The sequence below is a fragment of the Mus caroli genome, chromosome 7, assembly GCF_900094665.2.
Source record: "Mus caroli chromosome 7, CAROLI_EIJ_v1.1, whole genome shotgun sequence".
NCBI classification, from domain to species: Eukaryota; Metazoa; Chordata; class Mammalia; order Rodentia; family Muridae; genus Mus; species Mus caroli.
The window spans coordinates 64,414,068-64,425,974 of record NC_034576.1 but is presented as its reverse complement, the minus strand read 5'-3'; the positions used below and the strand labels follow the sequence as shown (position 1 = coordinate 64,425,974).

Sequence of the window (11,907 nt, the reverse complement as noted above, 5' to 3'; positions counted from 1 at the left end):
TCTGCATCCTCTCCCTCTTCCATTTTGTCCTTCTCTGCTCTCCCTCACCTTCTGCTCCACCTTCCCTTTTATGTGCCCAATCATCAGCTCTCCTTTATTTTACAAATTAAGGTAGGAAGCAGGTTTACAGGAAATCACCTGAGTCCTGATTTCAGCCACTCAGCCACTCTCAAAAGAATGGAATTAACATCAAATATAATTAGCCCCAGGGCTATCCATAACACTGGAATATAGCAGTTTAAGGACGATGTGAGCACTGACTTGACATGTTCACTTTAATAAAATTTCTAAGCATCTTCATCAACATGGGAATGTGATGTCAACTTGGGAAGAAGACCCAATAATTTTAACAACAATTTGGGTTGTTTGGAAATTTCTGTTCTATTTATAACAGCCTGTTTTGCCCATAACTCAATTAAATATAAACCAGTTCCAGAAATGGGAGCTTTGTAGGGTGACAAGTGATGCCCAATTGAGACAAATTATTTTATGATTTCTTTTATATACACACAGACAAACACACACACACACACACACATATATGTATGTATATGTGTGTATACACACACACACGCATATACATATATATATATATATATATATATATATAATTTATAACATTTTAATTGTATTATGTTTCCTTACTACCTCACCAGTACTCCTCAAGTGCCAGGTTTCTTTTTTCTTTCCTACTTGACTTCTTTCCAAAATCCAGTCTCCTTACCATAGCCATTTCTCCATTTTGTTTTTCACATGCAACTCTCTTTTCTCATTCCCCACTTGATTCTGTCCCTATTCCCATATCAGTTACTTTTTTCTAGTCTCTAAATTCTGTCAGAGTATGCTTTATGAAGCTTGTATATTACGTGATATATAAAAAAAGAAAACAAAAGTCTTTAATTTACTTTACCTAATAACTGCCCTGAATACAACTTCTGGGACAATGTTCAATGGAAGTGGCTACAATGTGTAACATATGATTTTAAAAGGGCAGATATAAAGAGGTATATATTATCTGTATATGTTAGTATTCTACTTATGTGTATGTAATTTCATTTTTGTAAATATTATTTTAATTATTTTTCAAATCATGAAAGTGGCTAGTTATTTTCAAAGATATTAATTAACTTCTACTGAACATTGAAATGATCATGTAGTCCTTTGTCATTATTTGTATTAATGCAGTATTTTAAATGAGCGCTTTATATGTGTTAAGCTATTCCTACATATTTACACTTACAGTATAATAGTATAAAATGTTTATATCTGCTTGATGGTTTGGATTGTATTTGTTAGTATATAACTTCGTGTTTTAATTACTTGATGTTTTCCACACAATATGCTTTAACTAATGCCTTTCCATTTTTCCACCTACTCCCAGATATTCCTCTCTCCCTGCCAATAAAATTTCATCCACCTTTGGTTGTGTACAAGGTAATAATCTCTGTGTCTGTCTCACCATCCCAACAATAAAAACAAAACAACAAAAAATGCCAAATTAATTACATAGAAAGTCAAAAAAGTAAAAAATAAAATGTACCAAATACCCACAAAAGAACAATGAAACAAAATGGATCTGTTTTCAGTGTTCCAGTCTTTGGGGCATGCCCTGGAATGTGTTTGATATAACCAGTAATGCTCCATTGGAAAAAATTGACTTTAGGCCTTCTGTACAGCAGGTATCAATTACAAATAGTGTCTTGATTAAGGATGGTACTTTGTGTCGAATTTTATATCTTAGTACTAGTATTTCTGTTAGTTTTGAATCTCTCCTGGCCCTATGTTTACTGCTATAATCTTTGGACTTCCTATATCCATCACGGGGGAAAAAGATTGATGAATACATCCAAGTAAAGGCATAGTACTCCAAAATATGTGGATATAGAACGTCTCATATCCTTGTACTCACAGATGCCTTAATTAAATTGCTGTTATTAAAATGTGAGATAGTATAAGAAGTTAGGTGGAATTTTGGTACTGGTGTTGTGGGGATAGATATTCAAGGATAGGGAACTTGATATAATTTTTTCAAACACGAACTATTCAAATAATGATATAGCATCAATTATTTTATCACGACTGACTGTTACTAGTAGGTAATATCATAAGTTTTCACAAGAATGCACACATGTATGCAAGAGCAAAATTAATGCACAACGAAAAAATTGTTGAGAATGTGCACATGTGTGTATGTATGTGTATATATATGTGTGTATATATATGTGTGTATATATATATACATATATTTTTTCCTTTCTAAAATAAATATTGTATATTATTTCTTTATCATTATATCACTCATGGATATTCTGATTTAATTGGATATATTTCCTGCAAAGGGAATGGACCAAACATTTTGTTTTAGGCTCCAAGATGCTTTTTGGAGGATATGATAATAGAGATAAATGTGTTATATATTGGTATTATTTGTAATTATAATCATTGAAATTGTGAAAACTGACTCAATCATATCATGATTAATCAAAAGCAAGTTTCATTTGGGTACCCAGAGTCACAATCAAAAATTGGCAGATGGAAATTAAGGTATTCCTAGAGATACCCAGAATCTACTCATTTTTAGATTCCAGATACAGGATCAGTAATCAGGCACCCTCGACAGTTTTTGCTCCGCTGCTAATTGAGCAGAGAGGTCATAATAAATAGCAGTTTTCCTGCTCTTCCACTTTGTATATTCTCAGGCTGAGGGAGCAGTAGATGAATCAGTATTTCAGATCTGGAACACCAGTATTTTGCTTTCTCTTTCTATCTGAAAGCTCTTTACTGAGTGGTGTATAATCCATTCACTTATGGATGCAAAATCTCCTCTAATCAAATACAATACCAGTCGGTAGTGAGAGTTTTTACATGTCAGGCTCCTTTGTATAATTTATGTCTCAACTGGTTCTGCTATAATCAAAGCTTACCTTTGAGTAGCTCAAGAGAAGGAAGACTATTTCCAAAATCTACAGGAGTCAGAGAAAATTAGAAGCAGAAATAGTTTGTTTGATTCACAGGATTATAGTTCTGCGTTACTAAACCCTGTCTCCTATGCAAGAAATGGGTGTGTTTGTCTGAAACCAATAATTCTGCTTAATATATAGCAGGTTTTTTTGTGTGTGAGTCTTGGAATACTGTGTCATTTTCAACATACATGATTCAATTTCAGAATCAATTTCTGAACAAGAACAAGGATTTTCTAAGGGAGACCATTGTGAAGATTTGCTATAGCTCTAAGTTCATCGAGACACACCAATGAACAGGTCCTGTCTCTGATGAATCCCATCCACCAAGTTGCATCTGCAGAACACTTTAATTGCATTAACAGCTGAATCCAGCTTGTTGCCCTACTAAGTAAAAGAACAAGCTCTGAACTTGAAATGCTGAAATTTCCAGAAAATCTCTGCCCCTCAAGAGCTTAATATGAAAGAGATCTTCTATTCTAGTAAGTTCTTGCTTCCTCTAGGCTGAGCACAGGAAGCCATCCTGTTGGTCTTTCCCTCAAAATAAATGTGAGGGCTTGACACAAGAGGGTTCAGAGGAGAATTTAGCAGGAAGTAATTAATTGCTAGCAATCACCCCATTCTCTCCCCCTTAAAGTTTTTTTTAATAATATACAAAAATGACAAATTGTTAACTGTGTGGGGAACACAGGTGTCCACTCTCTGACCCCTATTATCTCCAATCACTATGTTCCTCACACAGATCACTTGACCTACCTTATCTACACAGCATTATAGTGGAAAAAAAACTAAGTTTATGCCTTAAAATCCACTAAGCACCATTCTGAAAATATCCAGAAAGCTCTGCCCCTCAAAAATTCCTTATATAATCCTTGTTTTATGCTCAGGTCTCTGATGGTTCTAGCCTGAACAGGGGCAGCCATCCTTCTGCATCTTTATCTTCCCAATATATCTCCTGTTTGTGTTTTGATATGTGCTGTGACATTCTAGTAAACTTTGACTCTCAAATGCCACGATAAGAGCTTCCTTAGAGATGTGATATTTTCAAAGGCAGGGAAAGTTCTTTCCTGGCCTACTGACAGTATCACCTCTTTCAGTTTTAGGATTTTCATACCTTATGATCATATTTGTTGCATGAGATCTTCTTAGAACAAAGAAAATAACACTGATAGTCTTATTTGTAATTATTCTAGTGCCAACAAGGCTCTCAGAGATTCAGCTTTTCCAATCTGTGATATATAGTAATGGACAAATTGTTATTGCACTATGGAAAATATTAGTTTTTATGGTTTTACTCTGTTACTTGTCTATCCATTTTTTCCCTATGGAGTCAGAGAAGTAATTAGAGTATTAGAAAATCAATTGCCTTTCTGTTGTAAAAAATTAGTATTTCAAACTTCATGCGAGAGGAAATTAGCCACCTAATTTACTTGTCATTCTTTGAAAATTAATCTTCCAGTGACAGGCCACTATCACCTCATTCTCATTCTGTTCACACTTCAGGAAGCTATTGTGTGTCCAAAGAGTCCTCAGGAAGAGAGGCATGGATACTCTTCAGCAAAGATGTAACACAACAGGTATGATTAGGAAACTGTGTCTTTAATTTCCTGGGGTCAACATATGGGATAAAATGTAGCAACACTAAAGGATCCATATAGAACAGGAACAGGGGTTGTTTGGCTGGACTTTCCGGCAGTTGATTGTTATAACCTCGTAGATTCCCATCTAAATATCTGTCCTTTCTCCTCTTCAGCTCCCTTTCTTCCTGATTGTATATGCAAAGAAGCTTCTGGTCTTAGTAAAGACACTGGGAAGAAAATGTTAATAAATAGCTAAGCATGCAGGGCATGGTGGCACTTGCCTTTAATCCCAGCACTCTGAGACAGAGGCAGGTTGATTTCTGAGTTCGAGGTCAGCCTGGTCTACAAAGTGAGTTCCAGTACAGCCAGGGCTATACAGAAAAACCCTGTCCAGAAAAAAAAAAAAAAGAAAAAGAAAAGAGAAAAAACAAAAACAAACAAACAAACAAACAAAAAAACCTAAGCATGTGACTAATTGAAGAAAGTTTGATTAAATATCTAAAGACTTGAGTCATCAATGCAGAACTAAAATAATGAGTATTAGTGGAAAATATTTTTACTTCACCTAAAGGAGAGAACAGTTTTCTTAACTTTGTGACTATGGCACCAAGACTGCTAAATCATGTAAATGTTTAGAGTAGTCCCAAATTAGATCCTACATAATCCCTAGAAATAGCAAAGAAAACAAAAACAAATCAGCCTACATAGTTGGGGGCTTGAAATTGTATATCTCATTTATTCTTATACAAACATATATATATATGTATGGAATAGAACTCCTTCTATTCCATTATTTGTAAAGCCTAAATGGCATTGAAAATAATTTCTTTATGCTAGCTGCTTGGTTTTCTTCCTTGATTTATAGTTATTTTAACATATAAAAGTAAGGAATTCCACTAACTAACTAACTAACTAACTAACTAACTAACTAACTATATATATATATATATATATATATATATATATATTTTTTTTTAATATATATATATTCTTTTTACTATATATATATATATATATATATATGTAAAAACTATCAACTATAAAACTATCAACTCATTATATGTTTGTTTGCTTTCAGTTTTGTGAATTAGATAAAAATGTATAATCTGGAATACTTACTCCCATATTCACTTCACCTTCCTTGTCACATTCCCCAAAAGTCTCTGTCCCCCATATCCACTCATCTTCCATTTCACTTCAGGAAAAAAAAGCCTAAATTGCACCTGGTAGAACAAATTAGAAGTGATATAAGGGCACAATCTCTCATATTACACCTGCACTAGGTAACATATTAGGAAAAAGAAAAAAAAATCCCCCAAAATAGGCAGAGCAAGAGGAACTCCTCATAAAAGATGGAAGAAAACATGTAGAAACTAGTGTGAACAAGGATTCTATGAGAAAACAGCCCATATAATATACTTAAGATGATAATAGCAGCTCAGAGACTAATGTGTGTATAAAAGATGCTTTATGTGTCTGATTTATGTCCACTGAATAGGCATTATCTGTATTTAGCTTTGTGTTCTTCCAGGACTCTGAACTGCAGAAATGGTTCAATGTCTCAGAGTCTGTCATACAGATCCTAAGAGAACACAAATGCCAGCCCAAGCTACTATACCCAGCAAAAATTTCAATTGCCATAGATGGAGAAACCAAGGTATTCCATGACAAAACCAAATTTACACAATATCTTTCCACAAATCCAGCCCTTCAATCGAAAATAAAGGGAAAAATCCAACACAAAGAGGGAAACTAAGCTTGAAAAAAAGCAAGAAATAATCTTTCAACAAACCTAAAGAAGATAGCCACATGAACAGAATTCCAACTCTAACAAGAAAAATAACTGGATGCAACAATAACTTATCTTTGATATCTCTTAATATCAGTGGACTCAGTTCTCCAATAAAAAGACAGACTAAGCTTCCTCTGAAACCCTGGCATCCTGCTGTGACCAACTTCCAGGGATCCTAGAATCCTAAGGCCTAGGTGTGGTACAGCATCTGGAACAGGTACCTCTTCTGTGGTCCATGGGGCTGTGTTTTAAACCAAGTTAGACCAGTGCCAATCAGAAGGATCCTGAGCTGCTGGTCAGGAGGGGATCCTGTGTCCTTGCTCCTGCTAGACCCAGGCACTTCCTTTTTTTTTTTAAACAGATGTTGTGTTCTACTCACCAGTTATTGTAAGATACTGGGTGTTCTAGGAAACCTGGGGGGTGGAGAGTCCTCTGGGGACCTTGGAACCATCCACAGATTTCGTGCCCAAGGTGGCCCACTGGAAGGAACCAGAGCTGCTGGTCAGGTGGGTTTCCTGTGTCCCTGCTCCTGTTGGCACAGGCCCTCAGGACTGTTTTGGAACAGATGTTGCTTTTCACTCACCAGTGATCCTGAGATCCTAGGCATGCTAGGGTGCCTGGGGCATGGAGAGTCCTCTGGAGATCTTGGGACCATATGCTAAGCTGGCTCCAACCTAGGGAAAGATTTTCTTTTGCAGCATTTAGGAAAAGGGTATCACTCCTAAATAAGTAGCCAATAACCTATGATTTGCAATGGTGACCAGGAGACTTTTTTCTTCTAGAAGAAAATATCAGTAGAAAAATTATAATTCTTTGCTCTTGGCACAAAATAGTAGAGTTTTAGTCATTATTTACAATAATCACCCTGGAAAATAAATATTAGAACGTTTTATAGATGGTAGGTTATGAGAAAACTTAGAACGAGTTTGAGAAAAAAAAAGTGATGAATTATTTGATATGAGAAATGCTGTTGACAACTTAAGTAATATTGAATATGGGAGTGGATTTTAAACAGAAAATTTTTACATAATTGTTTTTCTCTATTCAGGTTTATTCTATTTAGGTGTGAACAGTGGCTGGGGCATGGTCAGTTTAATTGTCATTGAGATATTTCACTTATTTGAGCCAACTGGGGCAGGACAGCAATGCCTTTCCATGTGTTATCCATTGGCATTCCTTAATTATGGGCAAATGTTTAGCTCATGCACTCGATATAACACATCAGGGGAAAAATCACTGAACATCTAAAAAGGCAAGACATCTCCTTCTCTGTATAATGATAATTCTGTTTGTAGGCAAGGAGACCGATCCCAGAGAGACTGCTGGAATAAATTTGGAGTTGAGTGAGAAAAAAAGATGGTAGGCTTACACCTTTGGCATTTACATCTAACATATTTGGTAAGTTGGATAAAAAGAATAGAAATTGAGATGATGGTTCTTTTTAGTTTAAGTTGCTTGTTTTATTTGTTTAAATTATAAGTGGACCTAGGAAAAAACAATACATGACTCATATAACCTTAGTTGACATATAGCAATGGGAATCAGAAAGGTATTATGTAAATAAAAGTTGACATTATGATCAGGTTTCATAAGAAATTTAATAAAAAAAAAAACAGAAGTTCTTAATAGGATTAAAACAAATGATCTTCGACTAAGAAAAAAATCTCTAAAAGACTAAATTTTTGATTTTTGAAAGAGGCACACAAAGGACCTGATGAACAATTATGACATGATTATCATAATCTAGGGAACCAATATGACACCTATGTCTCTTGTGTTGTCCTATGTAGAATAGATTAAGATTCAATGTTTTTGCTGAGCCTATTAATAGAACAGTATATTTATATACTTGGAAATGGCTTGGTAGATCTAAGACCATTTTGCAATATGTGGAATCTAAGTAAAATGTAAGCAGAGGAAAATATTTATCTTGGACACTTGAAGCCAACTGTGAAAAGATTTGTGTTGAATCTGAGTTCCTAAAGATAAAATGTTGAACATCAAACTCTGTTCTTGTGATGCAGTTGGAGAATCTAAAGCCTGAAAAAATGTTAATAGAATGCATCCATAATGAACCATTATATATGTTAAAATAACTCTGTTCATCATATGGATAGTAGCACCTATATAGGAAATAGGTGGATCTCTACCAACGGTAGTTATAATGCTTTCCATACTATCACAAGTACAAATTTTCCAAGGAGCACTCATATAGACATATGGCATGCACTACAGATAGCCATTTGACTCTATCTGCATATGTATCAAAATATGGCCTAGTCACCCATCACTGGAAAGAGAGGCCCATTGGACATGCAAACTTTATATGCCCCAGTACAGGGGAATGCCACGGCCAAAAAGTGGGAGAGGGTGGGTAGAGAAGTTGCGGGGGAGGGTATGGGGGACTTTTGGGATAGCATTGGAAATGTAAATGAGGAAAATACCTAATAAAATATATTTAGAAAAAGAAAGTACATTCCATAAAGTTGGATGATGTTTTCTCACTTACTTATTGAAAATGAAAATTTATGAACTAGCCTAGAAGTAGTGTAATAGTGTATGGGGAAGATGACTAAGAAGCAAATGTTATATACAAACCAAGAAGGCAGAAGGAACTACATTAATCACATCAATTACTGATGGAGTAAAGAGAGGGAGATCTGCAGGAAATCTCTAGGAAATGGAAGGGTAATGACTCAGAGATAATGTCTGAACATTTAACATACCTAATTTAATAAGTGCCCTATACTCACTACATTTTTACACTATTAAAAGGTAGAAAGGAAACTGATAACAGATCAAAATTACACATGCTCTAGCTTATATTTAATGTTAAAATCTGATTAATTATAATATTTTGTAAAATGATAAGAATGAAGATGAATTATAAAGTAATTCATCAAATTTATTGTCTCTGCCATACTACTATAGGATAGTGGCTCAGGTTTTTTTGTCATTGTTCTGCTCATACTCTCTTTACAGCGAGGTTCTCGTTTGTTTGTTTTTACATAGATAGCATGATGGCAATCTCTGAATATTCTTCAGATTTGAAGACTCATTTTCTGTCTTAAAATGCTAGTTCACAAAGGGTACAAAGGACAGAGTTTGCTGTAGAATTCTTGGTAACTTATGTGGTATGATGCAGAAGTGAAACCTAAAAAAGTTATCAGGAATGCTAAAATAGTCTTTGTCCTTAAATACTAAAATATAAACAAATGATAAAGCCAGGCAGTGGTGGCGCATATCTTTAATCCCAGCACTTGGGAGGCAGAGGCAGGTGGATTTCCGAGTTCAAGGCCAGCCTGGTCTACAGAGTAGGTTCCAGGATAGTCAGGGCTATACATAGAAAACCTGTCGCTAAAGACTAATAAATAAATAAATAAATAAATAAATAAATAAATAAATAAATAAAATAAAAATAGATGAATAAAAGCGGAAACTTTTAGAAGTTCTTTTGAATTTTGAATGTCAATAACAGTGGTTTATATCTCTATTATTTGTTGGCTACTAAGGCTCTTGACATGTCTTCATCAGTAAAGGTAGTTATCAAATTTGTTGGTTGACTTCCAGGCATTAAACAAAAATCCTAATACAGAGGAAATTATTTTATTTGCATATGTGGCTTGGAAAAATAAAAATGGCAGTAGCCCAAAAATCCCATCCCTGGGAGCTAGCACCAAAAATCCCAGAACGAATAACTAACTATGATAAAGAAAATTAAACTTCAAATCCACAAGCACTTCTTTTGGATTTCCATGTATCAAAGTAGAAGTTAAATATAAATACGTGACACAAAGTGTAATAATGGCTTGAGGAGTTAATGTAGTGAATAAGAATTCTTATTGGATTAAATGTCCATTCCTGTAGGGCAAAAATTACAAGTGTTGTTAGTCACTTAGACAAACATGACAAGAAAAATCCTTGGCACCAGTGAAGAAGCATCTCATATAAATAGGCTAGATTTAGTACTAGCTAAGGTGTTTTTCTATATTTGTGTTTACAATCATTAGGTGTTCCTATACTACGTGTCAATACAGTTTTCTATATCTTTGTTTTCATCCATTTTGTATGTTATTCTACACAAATGATTTCCTAAGAAATCCATTTTCACACACTGTTGCATTTAGACAAAAAACAGTATCCAACCACGCAATATCTTATTCCAGATATAAGATTCTATTGGTAATTATTTTTCTGTTTGTGTACACAAATGTGTACTGGACATACATGTTGGGGCCAGAGTAGGATACCGGGTTCCTTTCTCTATCATACTTGACCTTACCCTTAAGTAATGTGATACATTTCGGGGCAGCAAACAATCTCTGATGGTTCCAGTTTCTTCCCTTTTCCCAGAGCACTGGTTATATGCATGAACAGCAATATTTGGCTTTGTACATGACTTTTAGAGACCAAATGCCAAGTCTTTGTGCTTTCTCATAAAGAGTTCTTATTCACTATTGAAAATTATTTTCTTGAGACTTGAGAACTGCTATTGTTGAAGTACATGTAGGCAAAAAATCAGACAGGCCAGCCTTATGTATCTCCACACACTGTATGGGGGGAAAGAAGACACTTAGAGCCCAACTTACCCCTATGCAAATCCATACATGATGGGGAAGATGTTCACACACACACCAGATGCCAAGCAGTACTGAGAGAAGTGGTTACTCAGAAACTTGCCAGGTGTGTGCACTTCCTTGAGTGGGAACCAGTACATGGAACAATTGTGTGGTGTACATAACGAAGAGAAAAAGAAGTAGAACAGTTTGAGCATTTTTAAGCAAAGTGGAACTGGATATGCCAGGTGGGAAGGAATAGCCTGCTTTGAGTAGCCAGCCCATCTACTTGAGAACATAGTGAAATGTCTGCCCAAGCTGCCTATGTCGGAGAGCTATGCCTGTGTCTGAGACTATACAGTCAGTGACAGATGTGAGTGTCAATGCTGTGGCTCTCACTTCCTCTGGAAAAAAATGGGGATGTTAGTGGTCTGAGATGCACCAGAAAACCAGTGAATTCAACCTTCTGGGTGGTCCTGCCCCTCACATACTCCTCCTCACTAGCGCTTCTGAAAGTAGGATCTACTTCTCACCTGTTTTAGCACTTGGGCGATTGGGCTCTCGCCCTTCCCAGGGCATAAGAGTGAAGAGGACCTTTTTCTGGGGGAGGGGGGATCAATTGGGAGAGCATGAATGTGAGAGGGTTTATATGGTCTAGTCTGCTATGGGTGGCCCTGGGAAGGAAGTGATGTCTCCATTTCCAATTATGTTGGAAATTACTGCAGTTGGGAAATTAGCCTCAGAATTACAAGAGTGGGAGAACTGGCTTTGCCTCTACAGGCTACAACATTTGGAAAAGTGTGTTTGGAGCCTTGACTGGGCATGCCAGCACAGTATAACTCGCTCTTGAGTCATGCTTGTGGCTGACCCATACTTGGTCCAAGGGCATGTGAGCTGAATATATTAAAAATAAAAATAAAAATGAAGAAGATAAAGAGAAGGAGAAGAAAGAGGAACAGAAGGAGGAGGAGAAGGATCAGGAGGAGGAGGAGGAGGAAGGAAGAAGAGAAGAAGAAGAA

General features: G+C 35.8%; 1 long non-coding RNA gene across 1 annotated transcript in view; it reads left to right on the top strand.

Moving 5' to 3' along the window:
- The window catches only part of LOC115031486, an 85,304-nt gene that overhangs the window by 6,610 nt on the left and 66,787 nt on the right, over window positions 1–11,907 (top strand). The window contains exons 2-5 of the long non-coding RNA XR_003837106.1: window positions 1,382–1,434; window positions 4,464–4,537; window positions 6,427–6,549; window positions 7,628–7,730. This is a non-coding gene — a long non-coding RNA (uncharacterized LOC115031486). The remainder of the gene's footprint in view (window positions 1–1,381; window positions 1,435–4,463; window positions 4,538–6,426; window positions 6,550–7,627; window positions 7,731–11,907) is intronic.